Source organism: Triturus cristatus, chromosome 2_2, assembly GCF_964204655.1.
Source record: "Triturus cristatus chromosome 2_2, aTriCri1.1, whole genome shotgun sequence".
NCBI lineage: Eukaryota > Metazoa > Chordata > Amphibia > Caudata > Salamandridae > Triturus > Triturus cristatus.
Genome location: NC_140582.1, coordinates 845,810,314 through 845,833,558, shown reverse-complemented (window position 1 = coordinate 845,833,558; position 23,245 = coordinate 845,810,314). Strand labels below are relative to the sequence as shown.

At 43.2% G+C, this 23,245-nt stretch overlaps 1 protein-coding gene across 11 annotated transcripts in view; it reads left to right on the top strand.

The window, feature by feature from the left end:
* LIMCH1 (LIM and calponin homology domains 1) overlaps positions 1-23,245 on the top strand; it is an 860,130-nt gene that overhangs the window by 585,844 nt on the left and 251,041 nt on the right. The gene's annotated exons all lie outside the window — the stretch shown is intronic.

The window sequence follows — 23,245 nt, the reverse complement described above, 5'->3', positions numbered from 1 at the left end:
AAGTGGAGACTTGCGTGTCTTGTGGTGGAGTCATCTAAGACATAATTTATGAGTGTGAGGTTAATACTAGTAACTTTTCACACGTAGATGGAAATGTCCTTCACCAGGTCAGAGATCACACGTAGATGGAAATGTCCTTCACCAGGTCAGAGATCACTAGCATTTTAATATTTAAGTAATATCTTGTTCATGAAGATTAATTGAAGATATATGTTTTAATTTGAGATATTTTTAAGTATTGAAAAAATTATTTTAACTTTTTAAAGCAATTTATTTTTTGCAATTAAAAATGTTTAAATTTGTAATATAGCATTTTATCTAAAATGTTTAGCTTGTATGCTAACATGTATTGGTTTTGTTCTTTCATGGGTGTTGGTATTAGTATATCCTTCCGGTAGCCCGTCCTTAGCCCTCCATAAGCCCCTCCTGTTTAGTAATAAGTATTCCTCAGTTACCAGCCACTCCCCCTTTTCGCTTTCACATTTGCATTTAAATCATAGGCTTATGCGTGCGGATGGAGAAGATCTCCACATAGAGCTGATAGCCACGGCGGAGACCTTCACGTGTGGGTTTGTGAGTAGCGTTTTGAAGTACGTGAAAAGTAGTACTATAATATTACTTTATGTACTACTAAATGTAATTTGTGAATAGATCACAAAGAGATTGCCTGCTTTGGTATTTAGTGGAGGACATGAGCTTTTAGAAGTTGTCTGCATAGTAAGTGGTGTGCCTGAGCAAGCCTGGGCCCTTGTACATTATTATACAAAGGACCAGGATTTGGCAAGTAACTAGATCGCCTGAGCTTAAGAAACAACCAGAGACCATTTCTGGAGAAACATCTCTGGACATATTTCTTGGTACCAATGGATTAAGAAGCACTAACTCACATCTGAACATTGCGGTGTTCCAAAAACCTTTGACTAATCCATGCCAATATTCCTGCACCCTTTGGTTAGTGGCAATGCCGCTTGCTGGGGTCTCTCATAAGCTGGTACTGGCAGGCGGCAGACAAACTATGGGCTGACTTCTGGAATGAAGAGGTAACATTTACCCTGACTTTGTTTCCCATCCCCCCCAACCAGCACCTGGATCCGGCGAAAGCTACATCCTCTGCCGTGCGGAGACATGGTCCCCCATCCAGTAGATGGGTTGCGCCAAAGTCACTGTCACTACTTGGACTGAATGCACTGCTCTCCTTGTGCCGGGGGTGCTCTACATAGGACAAATCTAATAAACTACTCACTTATGACGTGATTGTGCTTTAGTAAAGGAAGTTTCCCATGTGCTTTAGCATCCATTTTGAATTAGTGGTAAATTAGAAGCAGTGTGATATTTGTGTTTCCCCTTTCGTTTGATAAATGAGACTTCTTGTACACTGGGCTTCACTGGGGGGAACCAGGAGGCCCCTGCGCCAGGCATGCACACATGAGGATTGTAGAATCCGCGGGAGATTAGTGCCCAGTACTTTCACACATAATTAGTGACAGGAAACTGTAATTGCTAGCAGGATTTGTAAACCTGTAAGCTGCTTGCATCTCCCGAAATAGAACGAATTGAAATGCGCGAGAAGTGCGGCGCTGTGTAGATTACCCTCTGAACTAGGACATTCATCCCGTGCGAAGTGTTCTCTGTATCACACCGTTTGTCACTATCACTTTGTGCTTTGTAGCAAGCTGCGGGAGTTCAAAGTACTGGAAGGTGGCCGGTAATCTGCTGCAGCTGCCCGACCTGGCGAAGCCTTTAATGGATTTACGCAGAAGGTTAGATCCGCCCTATACTCAAAGATAGCGCCTCTATATTGTAGCCGCAGTCTTTCTGTGTGATGCATCTGATGTCATGGTGTCACAGGGATGCGGTGCGCTTAGTCCTCGGTGATTTACTTTGGGTAAAGCAAAACTGGTCTGAGAGAGTTTCGATAAAGGTTTGGGGTTCCAAGAAAATATTTTTGTATTTCAAAGTTGCGATCTTTTTCGTAAAAAAAGTTGTTATGGTGTTTAAACAGATTATGCAGTGTGCAAACAATTTCGGGGAGTTTTAACCAATTTATTACGTACAAGTGAAAGATTTTTCCGAACTGGTACACGAGTTTTATGCTTCGTAGCAAATTCTCAAAGTGAGAACAAACATTTTCAGTATGTTTAAAAAGTTTGAGACGGTCAGAAAGTTTTAAACAAACTTACCCATCTTTTTCTTTTATATATAAAAAGTTAACACTTTTAAAACTCTTAAAATATCCAATCCGTCTGTTTTGCAAATTGTATATGAGGGGCCTTACGTATTTCAACTATTAAAATGGTTTGCACATTAACAGAGCTATGTGCAAACCGTTGTCAAACAGCACTCATTGAAGGACGAAGGCTGGAATGTCCCTGGTGCAGTGTCCATGTGAAAACCTGCTGTACCTTTACTTATTGCAACTGACCAGTTTTGTAGTCTGACCTCGTGAGTCCCCTGTTAAGTGCTCCACATCTTTTGCATTTTTCTCACCAACAAAGCAGATGAAGTACACGCAAAGTGTCACTCCTTTTAATAAGTGTCAATGTCTTTTGCATGACTGGGCCACAACGTTACTAACAGCAGCTTAGTGACCGTTTGGGTTTAGGCCTTTTTATATCTGTGGCCCAGGGCGAAGATTTCCTAACTGCTAGCCTTGTGTAAATCTGTGTAGTATCATGACTTGATCCCTGTTTCCCCCTGCCATGTTTGCGTTGCGCAATAGTGTGCATGGGAAGAGGGAACCCCTGTTGTGTTAAGTCCCTAAGGTTGGAGTGTTCCATAGGCTTTAGGGGTAGCCAGTGTTGCTCTATCCCTTCACTGTCTGTTACCACGTGATACTCTCTTCTCACCCCCTCCTGCAGAATCCATTGTAGAACCACGTGCAGTGTGTCTTGAATTAGAATCACACCTACTGACTAAAGCAGGAAGGAATCTTTGTGCTTCCCCAAGCTCTTCTAAGGCAGTTTCCGCAGGTTAACCCGTCCGCAGACTGAGAGTAGCAACACTTAATGGGATTGGCCAATATTGTCTGTCCTTGACACACATGCTGTCTCTTGCTATGCTGTAGAGGCAGCAAAAGCAACTGATTGGCCAGAGGTAGTCTGGACCCCAAGCCACAAACTCCGAGTAAGAGTTCCCTCGTAGCACGATTGCCATGGAGCACTGACACTTGAAAGAGATTCAATTTACGATTCGCTCCCACCTAAACTTTGTGCTCAACTTTCAGTCTGAGCAGACAGGTGGTTTAAGGCCATCTACTAATGCACTTGGCTTATTTGACAAGCTCCTTTTACTTAGAAGAAGCTCTGCATTCCTGTGTAGAAGGAAGGGTGGAACCAGAGATGGGCATATTGGCTGTCTCCACAGGGGATCAATGGAATTAATTTATCACAGGAGTGCAGAGAAAGGTATCCCGCCTCTATGCAAAAAAGAGAGCGCAATAGACTTTCTCGCTTGAAACATGTGACTTTTCCTGGACCACAAACTGAATCCAGCCTCCAGTGTATTGCCATGAGTAATTTTAGACCGAAGAGAATGGAAGGCCTCCTCCTGCAGCCCACCCACAACCTGCAGAGGCTTTGAGAGCCTTTGTGATTTACTTCACTCTGTTTGAGCGAGGCCATCTGCCGCCATTCTCCCTGGTTCCCCAAGTCTCTACGAGGGACAGCTTGAAGTTGTGTGTGCTGCATCCTGTCAGCCTGGAGAACACCCATGATCCTCTGTGACTAATTCCTATCTCTGTGGTTGAGCAGTCTTGAGCTGTTCACCTTGAGCTCCTTGCCGACACATCTCACAGTGCTTACCCTGCTGTGGCAGCCGCCTGTCCCTGCAACTCCGGCCTGGCTGCTGAACTTCTCTCTTGTTTTCATTCTTCACAGCTGCAGCTACCATGCCTAGTCAAAACAACTGAAGGAATCACAGAAGGGGCGGTGCCTCCTATACAGACTGTGTCCAGATAGTGCAGTTCCTCTAGACTGCACAGGGGAACCAGAAGTGAATACCAAACCAGACTGAGTAAGATTTCTAACTGTGTTTGACTTAGGCTGCATCAATCCAGCATTGCACTTGACTGCAGCATAAGCCTGCTCTGGCTGTAAGTGTATCTCCACTCAAAGTGCAAAAGCACTAGAGACACTTAACTGTTTTCAGAGAAACCGTGATTCCTAAAATTGTAATAGAAATGTGCTTAAGATTTCCACAAGTGACTGAGAATGTTCCTTTTAATTGTAAATAATTCCTTTTTACAAAAAAATAAATAAAACTGCTTGCACAGTATATATACTGTGGTAAATAATCAGAATATTATTTGAACTAAGAGCTGTATCTTCTACTACCCTCTTAAGTTGGGAATATTCAGTTTCTCTACTCCTTGAAAGTCAAAGCCCATCGAGGAAGTACATGGCTTTTAAGTGAGCTCACAATAGTACTTGTCTCCTGTTGTTCCATTGACAATGGCAACACCTGCCACAAGTCTAATTTCCATTGAATCCCAGAGGCCCCAGCGAAGTGGCCGGACCAAGGGGATGGACACTTGAAACCTTAGAGTAGCTCCAAGTACACATTGACTTGCACAAAAAGTATCCCCTTTCACAGCAAGGCTCCAGTGCAGTGAAGAGTAAAAACAGAGGTTAGTTATAATTACCAGTAACTCCCAGAAGCCATAAAAATCACCCTGTGTCATAATCGTTGGAAACTTTAACTTGAATACATAGTCAAAGTATAGAGCTTTTTTTCTACATAACTATAATTAATCTCCCATTTGACCCTCACAGATGGTGTCCCCTTAAACAGGATCTGATGTATGGTCCCCTATATTCGAAAAATCTAGGTGGTCCCCAGAGCCTGAGGTCCTACTTTCTGGGCTGAAGAACCATCAGGGTGCCAAGCAGCATAATCTGTGACTTCACCATGGCGATGGGCAGTGAGGTTCTCATATGCTGGAGTGGACTTTGAGCATGGTCCGAAGTGCATAGTGACTTACTAGCTGCATTTTTGTAGCATCTTATTGCTGATTTGATTGTGACTACGAAAATGTGGCAAATCGTTGCTCTTTGAATTGGACTCTGAGGAATACAAGCATAGCTGTAGCTGTGAGGGACGATCCCAACCATGAACTTTAACTGCTGTTCTTCAGCCCTTCACTATACCAAGCTGCTGATTGGAATGGTAGTTGGTCGCACATAAGTAGTGCTGAAGTGTCAACCCAACCATAACCCAGTGGGCATAATTCGCACCTCTGGGTTAGTTTGAGTGATCGCTTGGCCTTACTGAGTGGGTAATAGCTGCTTGATTTTTTTTTTTAGGGTTATCCTCGTGTATCCTTTATGAGCCGTATTCCCCCGCTGATTTTGTACCTGTGAAGTATCCGAGTGGAGGAAGCTGGAGCGGGATAGTGTAAGAGCTCTGTCAATCAATGCATATTAGTGATAGATCTATGGCTTTCCTAGACTCTGTTATCTACCTTTACCCTATGTTGAAGTGAAGTTCAGCAATTGGACTCGTAAAATATTTACCCTAAGAACACGAGCTTGAAAATGAATGTGTTTTCCCCCCTAAAACTAAAATGTTACAAATCCAAAATCACCTTACAGTGGTTCTCTAAAAAAAAAAAACTCAGGCAAGACAGGAACGCCTTAAGGAAGCTAGCTAGGGCTTGACGACTTAGTCTTGCCTTAGACAACAGTAGAAACTAAGGTCTGAAAGGAAAAAGTCCAAGAAATATTTTTTGAGGATGAATCGTAATTTATTTTCAGTCTGAGTGAAATCGGGTAAAACATTGACAAAAAATAATTTTATCTAGTGAAACAATCCACAAATCTCTAAACATCTCATTCCATAAATAACTTCCATGTTGATAACCATAACCCCTCTACTTCATTCTTTGTCTAAGAGAATATTGGCAACATTGAGATATTTGTTGTTCAAGTCTTTCACAGACATTCCTTTAATTTTTATACATCGGTTTATTGAGTTTCGGATTTTGTTGCAATTACATAGTTACGTTTACAATGTTCTCTCATCTTTACAGGAGGTTAACAGTATTAGGTCGCTCTAAAGATTTGTTACATACTTGATTTAACATTGTCTCATCTGTCCGTGTATTGTGGCGTCCCAGCAGGTTTTTCCAATGTCCATAATTAAAACCAGCTTGGTTTGTGCCCTTATTAGACTCTCCAAACAGAGGATTGTTACAACCGGTTTTAGCATAAATAGCTATAACTTCTGAGCAGTTGTCCGCAGCTTCCTTTCAGTACATATTATGGGATATCTATGGCATGCAATTCCCCCCTTTGATTTCACAATACTATATCAACTAAGCAGGCATCTTTCACAGCCATTCATAATGTAGAGATAGTTTAGAACTCCACATTCTCCTAATTTGAATTCAAAGAAATCTCTCATTTGAAATTGAGGAATTGGGTTGCCTTCTTCACCCCTTCTTTCACTTCACTCACCCATTTTGTGAAAGTAGTTCCTCATGCTATTCGGCGCCAAACTGATAAATTCTTCTCTTTCTCCTGGTTTTGTTCCTGACTAAATAAATATATGAATAGTTTAAGAAAGTGGATTATTCTTGAGGGGCATGCGGGGTGGGGGGAGGGTAGTTCGGCCCACCTAAAGAAGAAATAGCACTAACTTGTCAGGGTGCCCTCTAAAGTCACGAAATTAACCAGTGCTCAACCCTCTGTAAGGTATGACATAGAGCAGACAAGTATATTGTAGGGCAATGTGTAAAGTATTTATGTGGTGTCAAGTTAGTAATGAAGTCAAAACAAAAAAAAGAAATAAAAACCCCAAACCGAATTAGAAAAAAATTGAATAAAATGTAATTAACAAAATGACACCAAAATAATCCAGTAAGGGGAACCAGAGATGTGAATTTTTAAAGGTTTAAGTAAAAAATGTGCCATAAAGCCTCAGAGTGCCAATGATTGTCTATGAAAGTGGCAGACTTGGACCCCAGTGCTATTTCACGCCAACTGCGATGGAGCAAGTGGGTTTGTCCCGTTCAAAGATTTTACCTTCCGACATAGTCTTTTTTTTTTTTTTTTATGGAGCTCAAAATCTTTCAGCGTGGCAAGCCTGAAGATGTATCTGAGAAAGGTGCATCAAAATCAAACACCTTTGCTATGAGATCCCCTGACTGTTCTGGAGATCTTGGAAGTCCAAAAATGTTATAAACCCCAATGTTTCAGGTTTTCTGTGCTAGTCCTCTGGGTCACTTCTGAGACTCTCAGGACTTCAGGGATAGCACTTAGGGGCTAGGACTCACTCCAGCAGAGGCCACATGCAAGATCCAATCCTGGTCCAGTTGATAATGGTCAACTGGTCACTTCATGAAAAAGGGCTCTTGCATCTTGTTGTGTCCCTGTGGCCATACAGAAGGAGGTCACTTCTTTGCCCTGAGAACAAAATGGAGCAGGTCCAGTCATTCAGGGCTTCTCTTAGGTCAAAAATGTCTTGTCCAGTCCTCTTCTGATCTTTCGCGGGTCCACAAAGTGTTCTGAGAAGGGTGCATTTATTGCCACGTTTTTGGCTGGCACCAGCTAGTGGGCTTCTAACCATTGGGGTAAAAGTTAATTGGGGAAACCCTACTCATTTGTTCAGCAGTTCCTGTTTGCCCTACTGCAGACAATCACACTAAAATTCAAGTGGGAAAACCTTTTCTTCCTTGTGCAGAACTCTTCTATCCAACCAGAGGTGTGGCGAAAGCAATGAGCAGTCCCCTCCACTCCAAAATTAGCCTGGGGGCAGCTTGCACAGGGATTAGTGGCAGCCTGGCTAAGGGGGCCTTGGGGACAAAGGCTTTCCCTTCTTCAGATCTCCCCTTACTGTAAACTATGAATGGGCAGGCTTAACCTCTGTGCCTAGTCTAACTGTCCTTCCTGAGCCGTTCGAGATCAGATGCCCCATACTCAGTCCTTCCCGTCATCAGGCCCAAGTCATTGTTCGGCTCTGGGAGCAGTTCTCACACCTCATTAAGATCAAGCACTGACTGAGTTGCTGCAAGCAGACTGTGGCAAAAATGCAAATTACCCACCAATAGTTTTAGGGAGGGAATAACTCTTGAAAGTTGCTTTCTTAAATATTTATTAAAATCTAACTTCCCCCATTGAATTGGACATTTAATAAATATGAAACATAGTCTTTGAATGATTATGTAACTGTTTCCTTCAACAATTACAGTTTATAATATGTACTTTGAAATTTTGTAAGATTCTGCAGCCGTCCTGCTAATGAAAATAGCTTCTTTAGCCTAGTCACTGGAGTAACATGGCAATTTTGCACATAATTTTTTTAAAAATATTAGGCACCCCTACCTTGTGGTTAACAAATGTATTCTTAAGGGTAACTTATTCATTTTCAAAAGCAAGGTTTCCCGCCGGTGAGAAAGGATTATGAGACCATTTAAGCATGCTTAAAGGGGGAGCATAGGCACTTTACTCTGAGTGGCAGGTGTAACAGTGTAGCAAATACGGTGTTAATATGTATTAAAAGTCTATTTGATTGGGGGAAAGTACTAGTCTTACTTCCATGCTTTTTGATTTGTACTTGGAAGCCCTTGGACCCCTTTCTAAAATTAAATGCAGTGTTTGTTATCACTTCTAAGCTAATGACACACCGCTATAGTTGATAATATCCTCACCTGAAGACATTTCTTTCCTTGCACAATTCCCCAAAAAATCAATCCTGGCGGACCCAGCAAACCTTAAACTAAACCTCTCAATTAGAACTCTTGCTGATTTCTCCATCCAGCTGCATATGACCTATTGTTCCCAGTGCTTCCATACCATTATTTGCATTATTTTATAATGCAACATAGTTCAGCTAGTTAGAATTGCGTCATTCTTGTATGCTGACCTTTTACATCTGTGCAGTCTCTGTAAAGCGCTGTACTCCACAATCTTGAATACTGTATTAAAAAAAAAAAACTCAAATCTGTGGACAAGAATTGGGACTTCTTTCTCCGCTCTTATGCCAAAGACGAGCCATCCTCCAACGCCAATTCCAACTATGGAGGAAATCTTTGCTAAGAATAAAAGCCTGAATAGTTCCTCAGAGTAGATGGCCAGCCCGCTGACTGGACCGGGGTGAGCAGAAACCACTGCGAGTGAGGACACTCTCATTGATCTATGGAAATTGATCATTTTGTAGTAGCCTTAATATCATCCAGAAGGAGTTTGCAAAGTTCTTAAGATATTGATTTGGACCAGATGGGGGTCAAGCCCATATAATATTTCCTATATCCAAATATTGGCAGGGACAATGACCTTTGTGGAATAAAATAGGATAAAGCCGTGGCCTATGGAGTATCAGTCCAAGAGGAATTATTCCGTAATCGGAGACTGGTGCCTGCATTGGTGATTGCCATGGAAAAGTCCACATAGGAAGTGTTCTCCCAAAATAAAGTACTGTTCACCCGGTGATGGACATCTCTTATGTCTCCTTAAAAAAAATTGCCCGCTTGCAGCAATCCTTCATTAGTAATGATCAATTTCCTGCCCTTCAGAAATTGTTAAACTTCTTAGTGGTGAGATTCAGTACGAGTAGCATACTCTTCTATCCGGGCTTCTCTCCCCAAACCAGGAAAGGTCAACAGTTTGACAAGATAAAAAATACTGAGTATCCCATGTGCCATTGTTGAAGGAGCTGCAGTCTGTGGTCATTATAAATCATGTTGCAGTTTCTGTGATAATGGAGTTCAGGTGCACACCTAGCCTACAAAGTATGAGCTTGAGGGATTCTGTATCAAAGGTGCCCTCCACTCAAAAAGCCCATATAAAACTACACAACCCCTGATACGCCTCACACAGACTATATACGAGGATATCTCTCACTAGGCAAACACTGTCATTATTTTGTGTGAGAGCAGGATCCGTTCTCCAATATATATTTAGAGACGAACCCAGTGCCTGTGTCTGATACTTTTGTCAGGCCAAGTGACAAGGACTTCCATATCCATAGAATTCATAAGGATTATGTGTAAAAATATAGGAAGTGCCTCACATAAGCGACCACCAGGAGCCTGTTACTCACCACCTGGCTCGCTTTCCCATCATTGGCAATTTTCCTATAAAAAAAAGACCGTAGAAACCAACATGGAGAATGGTGATGATTGTGAGAACCCATATCAAGTCAAACACAAACATCAGCCTCCCTGGATCCTCATAGACGAAGAGAAGACTGTACTGTCCTCCTCTCAAACATGATTAAATATGAGTTAAATGTGGCATATAGCTTATGTCTTTATTCCATGCCCATACTCATGATTAAAACCAAGTCACATGTTTAGACCATGCTGGTATGAATGACCGACCTGTTTCATTGCCACACAATAACTTACGGGCAAATTCATCATGGCCCGAGGACCAATATCATTAATCACCCAGTTATGCACCGTACCTTATGACCTCCGGGTGAATGCCTACCAGTAGGCCATAGGTAGAGTGTATCTGGGAACCAAAGTTGTGGTAGCTGCCGGTATTACGCTCAAACTGTGGTGTAATGGACTGTTCATAACCTGTAGTACCCTTGAGTCACCCAAGGTAAATCTTACTTGTTCCACATTGTCGCTCTCGGCTGCTTATCCACAATTAGCAAGTGCCATTGCATGGTTTTCTCTTGTTTTGATATTACTTCAGCTGATGGGTTGCGAAGCCCCAGTGTTATCACTTCAGAGACCGGATATGTAAATTTCTTTTTAAGATGTCTGATTATTTCCTTCCAAAAGCCTTGTTATGTTGAGCAAGTCCACCAGATTTCAATGGCCTCCCCTCTCCAGCATAATTCTATCATACTGGGGTGAATAAATTATATTCTCGGTGGGGTTAGATACAAGTTATACTTTCACTTATAACATTGTTTTGAGTGCTTGTGTAATTCTTTTTTTTTTTTTTTTTTTTGAAAAAGTTTTTATTGAACAATAATTCGGTTACAAGTACGGGCCTACAACCACCCGGGCCGGCCGCTAGGTACAGAAGGAAATCTACACATATCAAGGCTACAATCAGTTCCCAGGGCGCTGCCCCGCAGTGGCTCCAGATAGTTCTCGAGGAACAGGAAGCGTAAGTCCAACAATCACAAAAACAAAAGGAAAAACAATAAAAAACAAAAGGCGAGTTATGAGGGAAACCAGTGCGGATCAGGCTCCCCCCGGGAAACTCCCGTCAGGACAATTGAGCAATCCGCTAAAGAGAGGAGTACCGGGAGGCCGGGGTCGGGGGGGGGGGGGGGGGGAGGGGGTCAAGGGAGATGGACGTCCATATGTAGTTGTTCCAAAAGGCGCCAGGAGCCATCAAGGGTCAGGGGGACATGGCGATATCAGTGTCTACCAGGGGGGGCGTACAGATGCCTCCGCGATACGCGTTCCATTGCCCCCAAATGCTACCCCATGCCCCCGGCTTGCCACGGGCCACATACACTGTCTTCTCCCTAAACATACACCAGTCCATATTCTCCTTCCATACTGACACGGTGGGCGGCCGTTGAGCGCCCCAAAGTTGCGCTATGTCCCTCTTGGCAATCATGTTCCCTAGGGCCGCCCACCGAGTCTGAGCCGCGCTGTAATCATTGGGCTCCCACACATTCAGGACACAGCGACGCACCTCCGGCAGCAGCACAACCCCAGTAACCTGTCCCATTACCGTGTGGACCCGGCGCCAGTAGTCCGCCACCTCGCGGCACTCCCAAAGGATATGAAGAAAGGTGGCGCTGAGCCCACAGCCTCGCTTACAGAGCCCGTCGTCGGAAAATCCCATCGAGACCAAGCGCGGACCCGTCACATACACCCGGTGGAGAATCTTGAGCTGTACCAACCGGAGACGAGCCGGAATGGCAACCTCCTTGGGGGACGACAGTGCAGACTGCCAATCTTCGTCGTCCAATTCCACCCCATCCCCAGTCCAAGCCTCCCGAAGGCGCACAAAAAGGTCCGCCCGGTGATTAATTAATTTTTTATAAATTAAAGAAATAGTACTATCAGGGACATGTCCGTCAAGTATGCGGTCCTCGAGGGGCGAGGAAACAGGGATCTTGGTCCCCTCCCCGAAGACCGAGAGCAGGGCGTGTCGAACCTGGGCGTAGCGGAAGAACTCCCTGTCGGTCAGCTCGTATTCTGCCTGGAGCACCGCGAAAGTCTTGACCGCACCCTTGTGCCACAGGTCTCCCACTTTGCTGATACCAATCGTGTCCCACTGGTCAAACCCCTTCGTGGTCCACAAGCTGCCCAGGCGGTCGGAGGCAAACAAGGGAGTAGCACATGTTAATCGCTCACTCCAGCCCATGGCCGCAGTGGCAGCCCTCCAGGTCCGCACAGCAATCTTAGTAGGACCCGTAAGGGTCCGGCCAGCCAGGCGGGAATAAAGTGCCCTGTTGTAGTTCCCGCCGGGAAGCAGGAACTTGTCCATCTCATACGCCGGATTCAAGCCGGGCGCATACGTGGCGTGGTTAATGGCAGATAGCTGCGAGGCCCAATAGTATCTGCGAATGTCAGGAAGCGCGATGCCCCCGTCGTACCAGGGGAGAGTGAGCTTGGCAAGAGCAATACGCGCCCGCCCGTCCCACACCAGTCTCCTCTGCAGGCTCTCCACCTCCCGAAAGTAGGCCACTGGGATAACGTCGAAGGAGTTCTGGAGTGCATAGAGGAACCTGGGAAGGGACATCATTTTGAACAGCGCGGCCCGACCCAGCGGGGACAGGGGCAGCCTGCACCACCGGGCCGTGTCCTCCCGCAGTCGCCGAAGTGGACGCAGGAGATTCTGCTCATAGCGAGCCGCCGGGTCCAGCGAAACGTATATCCCCAGGTACTTAAAGCCGCTCAGAGATATTTGAATCGGGAGCCGAGGCGGCAGGAGAGGAGGACCACCAGAGATGGGATAAACGCAGGATTTAGACCAATTGATCGTGAGACCCGAATTGTTCCCAAAGGAGGTCAGAACGTCAAAGAGGACGTTGAGCGACTGCCGTGGTGAGGTGAGATACAGGAGAATGTCGTCCGCATACAGCGAGACCCGATCTTCAAAGCCCGGCTTGTGTAATTCTTTGCCTTTTTTCCATAGAACCACCCAGTCCTCATCACTTATTTCCTTGCCTTATGCTTGTTCAAAGGTGGATTAGTATTCACATCTCTCATGCTTTTTACCCTCGTTTAGTAGCTTGTAAATAGTTGAACTCGTATCCCTGATGAAGTACACTTTATCACAAACCGCTCAAAGGTATACAAATCTCCTCTGTTAACAGCTTTTTTAGTCAGTACATCATTCAGAGACATAGTTGTTCAGATGTTGTTCTGTCTGCTTCCTTCAGGTTGAATTCTTGTTTAGGCCTACTCCTAAACCAGTTCTCCCCTTGGCAAAGGTATGCCTCAAAGTTTGGCATTCAGTGTCTTTCCATCTATAAAAGGCATGGCCTTCAAAGCTGGTGTAAGGTGAGTTAATGTGACCTGGTGTGAAAAGAGATGGGAGAGTTGTCATCCATAGTGGATGGCTGTTGAATCGCAGGTCTGCACCAAAATGCTTGTAGCAGTTCACCAGTGTACATTGTGGGTTTATTGGCTTTAGAAAGTCAGAGAAGTTGCCATAGGATCCTACCCACCACTGCCCTACCCATGTAGACCCATGTTTGGACTCCTTTTCTTGTGCTGGTAATAATTGTGTGAAAGTCTCATATGGGCAACTTGGTCAGATCTGAGACAATTAGCACTCCCCAGTCTTTGGCGACATTATTGTCCTGGAAACCCTTGACTTTTGCCCTCTCCCAAATGAAAGTTTAGATCTTTCTTTGTAAGAGTGTGGTCTCTTAATATGATGTGACTAACACTCCCTCATAAAATCCAGTAAGGACCTTCAGTTTCTTTCTGTCTACTTATCTGGGGGAGTTGGTCTATCCAGAGTCCAATCCCATACCAGATTGAAGACCCCCTTACTACTTCAGTCTCGAAGTTTACCGAGCAGGTATATAGCATGGATAACAAGTGTATTGGCCAGTGTTGGAAGCATTGATACCCCCTCACCTTCATTGACAGTAGCTTGAAAGCATTTTATTTAGTGAGAGGATCTTGTTTATATCGATCATATGCTGCTTATAAGGCCGTCCAAGTACCCCTCCCATCAGAACTGTCATCATTAACATGAATAAATCAGATACCAGAACATTTCTGCCTCACCAGTGTGCTTTCTTTCATTGTGTTTATAGAAGATCTCCCAAAAGACCCTCTTGCAGTGCAAATTTATTTTCACACCTTTGGTGCCCCCACAGAGGGGTTCGCATAAGTAGTCAATATAGATGGGCTCTGTTGTACTGACACTGCCCTTCTTACACATGAATTAATAAGATCCTTCATGTCTTGTCATTATAAAGGGTGAGGCCAAGAGCTTCTGTTTGAAACATCAGGAAACTCTTTTCTGGGGCCACATTCTCCTTTAGTAGAAGTTCCTCAATACATCACACTTGTCAAAACATAAGTAGCAACTTGTCCAAATGTCATAAAATAAAATGCTTAGCTCCTCTTGCCTTAGACTCTCCACTGTTTCTTCGCCATTGCTCCCTACAACTTCATCTGAATTCAAGTTTATGTCCCTCGTCATGTAGAATGACCAGAATTTTTCTTCCATCTTGTACTGACTTTGCCACCATTTTCCTGTCCATTCATTTGAATTGGAGACCTTCAGGAACGATCAATCAATATTGTATATACTTTCTGGAAAGTACTCCCACCATTTGATGGTACTTCTATCTTTTTCTAAAGTTGTTATTGCTACGTCTTGAAAAAGTGTCACCTGGCTGTCCCTGAATTTTATGTGTCTACAGTCTCCCGGGTTTGAGCATCTGTTCCTTCAGTGGGTAAGAAGATAATTTAGCCACTGCAGATTCGACGATTAGAGCACCAGTGTTCTTTGCGCTAATTATTCCTGATTCAAAGTTTTTCAAAATTCACATATCCTGATATATACCACACCTCCTCCCATCCTCAGATAAATATCAGATTTGACCTGCATGAAGTTTTCCGGGGATGTTCATTTCATTGCACCTTGTAGTAATTGCTTGCAATAAAGTTTGCACAACTTATTGCAGTAACCTGAGTTACCGCACACCTTAGAATTATCCCAGACATTTGTATTTGTAAAGGATGTCTTTGTCTATTGGCCGATCATTTAGTTTATTGGATCTCCTCCCTACTTTCTTTCCAGACCAACCACTAGCGTATCTCCTGCATTTAGCACTTTTCTGAAGAAAGATTGGATGCACCCATTAATATTCTCTTCTTCCATTCCTTCTTTCATGTTAAGAATGTTAATATCTCTCTTGGACCGTCTTCCAATATCTCCATACTTCCCTCAGAGGGACTCCAACTGGGACTTTAGCAAAACAAATGAGGTTGTCACCACCTGGCCCCTGTCAGACATAATTTTGATCATTTTTTTCATCTGCTTCTACTCACGTAACTAAGCTCTACACATCCCTTTTTAAGCTCAGAGATGTCACTCTTCATTTGAGACCATAGTTAATACCCTGTTTTTAGCTTGATGTTTGGGGTCCGCGTGGTTATGCTTCCATACAAGGAACACAAAAAAGGTTGAGCAAATAATGTTGGCTAGTGTTCTCTGAGAAGTTGAGCGTACTTACCAAAATGTCCACGAAGGCAGCAAGTGCTGTCTGTCTCTTATATTAATTTCTGATCAAATTATAGACCTTAACCCAGATAATTGGTGAAGAGAAATGTGTCTCCTTAAATGTTAACCCCCTCCCCCCCCATTAAAAGTTAGTTGCTGAATTTAAAGCATGTTTCTTGAGGTGCTTCTGTCACTCTGACTGATCAAAGTTGAGGTGCTTGTGACTTACACTGAGGGTGAAAAGGGAGAGGCCCTTCCTGTCATCACATTGTCTCTAGTACCTGGAATATCTGACCTTTGCCCTGGCCAGCAATGGCTGTGCTGTCTTGGGCATAGGCTCCAACTTCGAATTCTCATCAGACGTAAGAGCAGCCCTTGCTCCATACAGAATTAAGTCCTAAACATAACATTGCTCCAAGTCATTATAAGGTTGTCTCTTTGCTTGAGATTGTACAGAAATAATGTTAACATTGTGTCCAAATATGATGCGTCCCTTGATTCTTGTCTAAACAAATTCTCCTACTAAATAAGTTCAACTCTCTGTTGACGTCTTAGGTTCTCATGTAGTTGTCTACCTCTTTGCCAGTTTCCTCAGATTTGTATCCACCACTCGGGTTCACTTCCCCCTGGCAGCAGTTCCTGGTAGCCTTAAGAGTTTGGATGGAGATTAAATGGAGCCAGCATCTTGCGTTCAGCAACTGTACTCTTTAGCTGGTGCATTTCAGCAGTGTGTCTCATTTATCATGAACATGTATAATTCATTACCACTGTTTGTCTATCCCACCATTGCCACAGCCCATCACATCATCCATAGGTGAAGTTCATCTTTCAGTGCTGTTTGTGTCCTAGACAGTTATTGTTTTACAATGTTACAATGTATGTTTTTAACAGTACAGTAATCCCACAGGTTGCACATACATGACCGGTACAGAATGTAGAAGGCAGACTAGTGGACAGGCAGGCAGACAGTGTGGAGTCATAGGGCCTCATTACACATCTGGCAGAGGTATTCTTGATACAGAAATGACTCCAGCCAATGGCAGAGCTGCTGTTGCTACATAGATGTCTTAAATTCAGGCTTCCAACAGAATTATGTTCCAGCTTGCACAGATGCTACAGGCTCAGACATGGCAACAAGTCATTTGGACAGAGTGGATCTTCTCTCAACATAGACATTTACCTTTGAAGTACAAATAAGTCAAATCGAAGAGGTTAATCTCGCCTCTCAACACGAAAAAATCCAATGCAAAAGTTGATGAGGCTGTTGGTTAATGCAATACGTGCCCATATTAGTATGATGTCAACTATAATATAATTAAGGCCTTCTTATAAAACAACATGGATACTTCAAGAAGGGCCCAGAAACAAGCAAAACTGTTGATTTTATAGTCTCTTGGGAACGTTTTATACATGGTTACTTCTTTCATTGCTAAGTTAAATTATGGATGTCATGATACCAGCAAGCATTTCACATATTTGTTTGCAGACATGATTTTAACAGCCTGGAATTGTGGAGTGGAATGTGGATTTGTTCATTCTGCCCTTTCGCTCTTTCTGAAAGCATCTTTCTTTTAACATTGTGGGCATTACAGTAATGTCTGAAAGGCTCTACAGTCCAGACAGGCGCTGCTCATTTTACAGTGGGCGCAATGGTTTTGCATCAGATGAAAGATCACTAATTATAAAAAAAGACTGCCTAAAAGTGCCTGTCTGTGAAGGAGATCACAGGTCGGTTTAGTTGGACAAAAACCTAAAGATTCACAGTTAATAGAAATCGGACGGAAATAGTAGATATTATAAACTATCTTATGATTTATGAATGTTTTTTTATGGAACACTTTCTTTTCTTTTTGGTTATTTTTAGAGCGCTGAAATTGAGCAATAGTCTAAATTTTGGGACGTAAGGCAAGAAGTTGGTGTCCAGCTGTGGAAACGGAGGCTCTAATTTAACAATCTTAAATCTCTACGCCCTGTACATGAAAGTTTAATTGTAGGCAAAATGGAAATAGTCTGATTTCAGGTCCTATCTGAAACTTAAGTAGTTGGGTTCTGCTCCCAGGTTTGGCCTCAAAGCATGCCAGTCTGGGACCCTGGACACCCACAGTCTTGCCTATCCATTGAAGGCTTGTTGAATGATCGGATGTGCTGTAGACGAGCACTGCATTCTGCTCGGCGGGTAGTGGGGGGCTTGTTTTGTAGGCACGTTGGACCATTAGCTCAGCGTGCCTTGTGAGCAAAGTACAGGTCTTTGTATTTGATGCTCACATCCGCAAGGAGAAAATAAAGGGGTTTTGGGCCTGCCTTCACATGGTTATGCCAGCTCTGGTCCTGACACGCTCTGGCAGCCTGACTTTAAAGTCTTTGCTCACTCACATTTAACTTTTGTTCGAACACCGTGTAGAAGACATTGCAGTAGTCTAGTCATGCCATCACCTTTGTTGTCTCTGCCCATTTGTTAATTCTCAAGAATGAGAGGGTACTCCCAAGTATGGAGAGATGCAAAGTAGCGCCTTACCTGTGTCACCAACGTGGCTCATTATGTTGTTAATTGCTGTTATTAAAATAAGTCTCCAGTACTTCTACAAGGCACCCATCTTGTTTGTAATGACACTTGGACAGCAGTTTATTGTTGAGAAGAGTGAGGTTTACTTGATTACCCATCTTCTTTGTTAAGGGTTACATTTTCTTGCTAGTAATGTCAATTTTTAATATCTTTTTATGTGACTTTTAGAGCTTGGATTACTAAATGTGTTTTACCTAAAGTAAGAGCAATGTATATTATCAGCTTTTTTGTTTGTTTTTTACATGGATGATGATGTTATCCTGAGTCAGGGCCCTTGGGGGCTTCAATGGCAGCTAAGTAAACTGTTGGAATATTTTGCCTGTAATACTTGGAGATTCAACTGTAATAGAACAAAGTTGCAATCCTTGATACTAGATTAGTTGAAAACGCTAGTGACTAGGGAGGAAAGAAACTAGAGATTGCTCAGATTATTATTATGTAGGCTTTCTTTTTTAGTTTGAAAATGCTTTATTTAACAATTCCAAAGTGAACCAAAATATAAGCAAAACGAAAGAGAATATCCACATGAGCACAGCCATTAATAAATATAATTGCGACCTAGATAAGGTTTATTGGTGTTCACAAAAATCTTATGTTCATAAAAACCCTATAAAAATTATTAGTACTCTAATGAACAATAAATTGGTAAAACATTGCTATTGATATTTTTTTGTTTTTGAAAGAAGAGCAGGAAAGAGGAAGAGGGTGAGAGGAAAAATGAGCCTATTATGAAGGGGAAGAAGATAGGGGTTTTAAGTGTATCTTTATGATGATCAACAAAAGCAAAAATTAAATGGTTATGAAGGGTCAAACAATACATTTACACCAGGAGGGTTATTCTGTCTAGACAGAAAAGAAGAAAAGGGCAACCATAATAAATCTTGTTTGATTAGTTGTTATAGTTATTGTGTAGAGTTAACATTGGCACAATTCAATTTGTGATAATGGCAGAGCATAAACCACCATCTAATGAAGGTAATTTCCTGAGCATTCCTCCAACTAGATGTGATAACTTGTAATGCAGTTGCTGTTGAGATATCAACACATTTTCCCATCATAACACAATTGTTCCTGGGCATCTCCCAGGAAAATGTGAAGTTTATCGAACGGAAGTGAAATTAAAAACCGAAACAGTCGAAAAGAAATATGAAAAATATCCCTGTTCTCTTCTGTTCAAGACCAGAATTTACTATCTGTAGATATTTTGAACCTATATAGAGAAGAGGGAGTAAGAAATTATCTATCATAAAAGATAAATAAAGTCTGTGTAGTGCTGGCAGAGTGAGAGGTGGAGTGGATTACAATGCAAACTTTATTCCATATTTTTTTGGAAAAAACCTGTTAGAAATCAGTTCCCTTTCAGACAAAATGTTAGTTTTTGGTCTATCAATGGGTTAATGGGATTATTGTCAATATTTTTGTAGACGTATGAGGCCTTTGTTGGAACTGAAAAATTAAATGTAGGGAAGCTAGTATGTTGAGGATGGTCTATAATTGAAGCAAATAATGTAGATTGTGGTGATTTTGCTTTAAGGTGTTGGTTGTCTGGCAGAGGGGATATAAGTAAACCGAATTTGTCTTTGAGTATGGGCTAAAGAAAGATGACCAGAATCAGAAAAAAAACTGATTTGCTGAAACAATACCCTTTTGTACCAGTCTTTCCAGACTAGAACTCTGTTTTTTATTTTAAGATGTCTCTTATAACTCATTGCTAACGTACCCACCAACAGCCAAGATGGCCACCTTACCGAATGGACAACCCTCACCAGTAACGGCACAGCGGCAATCATTCGGACCAACCACTTGGGCCCCAATGGACCCATGCCCCCACTACATCTACAACCTGGCAACATCACCAATCGGCAGCACCCTGACCCACGTCATCAGCACCTCCATCACGTCTGCCACTTTTCCGGGTGAAGAAAACTTGCAGAAATCAACACCATCCTCAAGAAGCCCACAGCCAACAAGAATCAACTAGCAACTTCTGACCCATCTCCCTGCTCCCTTATCCAGCCACAGTGATTGAGAAGGCCATCAGAAAGCAACTCACAGTCCTCCTCGAACTTCACCTTCTTCTAGACAACACTCAATTAGGATTCAGAAAGAACCATAGTACCGAAACAGCACTCATCACAGCCACTGACAACATTTGAATCAGCCTGGAACGAGGAGAAAAAGCATCCCTCGTCCTGCTTGACTTCTTTGCAGCCTTCGACACTGTCTCCCATAACACCCTCCTCAGAAGACTTCATGAGATTGACATACAAGGATCTGCTCTCAAATCGACCTGTTCCTTCCTCAGTGGAAGAACCCACAGGGTCAGGCTGTCACCATGCACATCATAGACCAAGAGACTGATATGCCGAGCCCCACAGGGATTGTCCCTCAGCCCCAACCTTTTCAACATATACATGACACCGTTTGCCAACATTACTAGATCACAAGACATCACTGTCACCTCCTACGCCGATGACACCCAACTCATCCTCTCACTGATGGACTAGACAACCACCACCAGAACCAACTTCACCAACTGCAGGACCATAGTAGCAGACTACATGCAAACCAAATATCTGCAGCTCAACTCTGACAATACAGAATTACTGTTTTTTGGCAACAAGACCTTCCCATGGGACCCCCTCCTGGTGGCCGTCAGAGTTAGGACCAACACCTGCATCGACAGACGATGCAAGAAATCAACAGGATGGCTACATTCAACACAGTGTGCACCTCCTGCTTCCACATGCTGCACATGTTACGAAAGATCTTCAAATGGTTGCCTCAGAACGTCTGAAGGACCTGAAGACACTCGTCACCAGCAGGCGGGACTACGCCAACACTCACTCGCTGAAATCTTCAAACAACTCCTACATAGACTCCAGACCATCCAGAACACCGCTGCAAGACTCATGCTCGACCTCTCACACCGCACCCATCACACCACACCTCAAGAAGCTTCCCTTGCTCCCCATTCACAAGCACAGCCAATTCAAAGTAGACACCCACCACAGAAACAGAATACGAGTATTTGGCTGTTCAACCCAGTGTGCGCTCTGTGTACGGTGAGTGGTGCAATCCTTTAGCTCAAAGATTTTAGGAATGGTAAGCTGTAGGAAGGCATTCATGTTCGAGCTCTCCAAATCTTCAGGAAGGACATAAGTTCTGAGATTATTGCATCTAGTATGTTTTTTCAGGTCCACTGTGTGCTTTTTGAGTTGGAGAATTTCCGCAGACATCACATTCACTAGAGACACAACATCTTTGGTATCGCTAATACATTGCTCAATGTCCCCAACTCTAGAATCCAGGTTGGACTATTTTTTCTCAATTCTTTGAAGTGTGGCATTTGCTTCGATAGCAAGAGGTTTCAAGTTTTTGATTTCATCCATTATATCTTCCAGGTTAAGAGATAAAGGAGATTTAGATGGAGACACTGGATCTTTTTTAGCTCTTTCATTGACATTGCCAGGTTGTCCCTTCCTGGGCCCAACTGTGGGTATAGGAGAGGTAAAATGCTTCGATGTTGAAGGCAGTTATTGATCCATGGTGGATAATGGAAGCTAAAAGCAGGAAAATAGCATTATAAAGTGAAAAAAAAAAATAAGATCACTAGTGGCGAAAAGTGACCTCAGCGTGACACAAAACCGGTTTCTATGAATGATAATGTAAAAGACCTGCCCAATAATCATGCATTTAAACGGTGTGCTGGAAAATTATGGGAATTCCCTCTAAATGCATTAGCACATTGCTCCTTAGTAAAATATTTAAATATAATGAAGAGTGATCTTCACCCCCTCCTTATAATCTCCGTGAGGTAATTAGTCCCGTTGGGAGCCCGTCCGTTGATGAGCTCTATTGTGAGAGGCGGAGGAAATCTTAACAACATGGTGGCTGTGGCAGCCTGGCGTGAGGAGCGGCGTCATGCATTGATAAGTATAGAAAAAAGACCCTTAGAAGGTCTTAAAAAACCTCAAAAAAACACCTATGCAGCTCCCCAGTGGATTTGAGACCGCTGCATACTGCCTGAAATCGGGTTGAGGCCGTGTATCCGCGGAAAAATGTCCTGTAGTTCCAGGGAATGCGGAAGGACTAAATCCCAGTCGCCATCTTGCGCTCTCATTTAGGCCTTCTTTTTAAGACCTCCTGACTTGGCAGGTGGTGTCTTAGATTAAAAACAGGTAGCAAAAAGCTCTGTGGGTGGGTGGTCAGTCCACATTTAATAATTCCTTCCATCACTTGCTGGGCCTAAAAGGCCCATCACATTCCATAAATCATATATGGTGTGGTGCTAGGCTAGCCAGGCACATGTAAACCATGTGACCTAATAGTAAGGACATTTTTGTTAGATAAGCTGTTCGTAAGAAGGACAATCTCTAGCTAAACCTTTAAACTTAAGCTTTCTTTAGGCTCGCCTAATGCAACGGCCCTTCAGATGTTTTGGGGGCGGTGGCCTCCACCCGCTCTTATCTGTCATTTCAGGTGGCAATAGTACCCTAACCCCCCTTCCCTTCCCCCCCCCCGCCCCCTCCTTCAACTCCTCAATCTGTTTGCCGCAGGGCGGTAAAACCGAGAAAACCCTTGCCAGCCCCCACCCCCTTTGCTCTTCACTGCGACCACCGCAGGGTGACAAACGCAGGGACTGCCACAGGCGGCCAGAGGGCTAGCTATGCCACTGGGAACACTGTTAACAACAGCCCGTGTGCAGTAAATTGGAAACACTATTCTAAAATCTGAGTGCTAGAGACTTTCTAATTTAGCTTGATAAGCTACCATAATGAGACATAGACTAGACATCTATAGCACTAGTAATGGTGAATTTAATAAGCTAGTGTGGATTTTCTTCGAAATATAAATTCCCTGGTGGCAAAGCAGAACTGTACTCAGTATCTTGAAATTGTGCTTATTAATAGACTGAGATTACAATGTGTTAACCAGCTTCTGCACAGATGTAGACACCTGTATGTGCTGCTGTCTCAGCGAGTTCAGTTACCACTCCACTACGCCACAAACTGGAGCATGGTTATACCCATCTAGTGAGCCTATGTGGTTACAGAACAGTTGGTGCAATCCT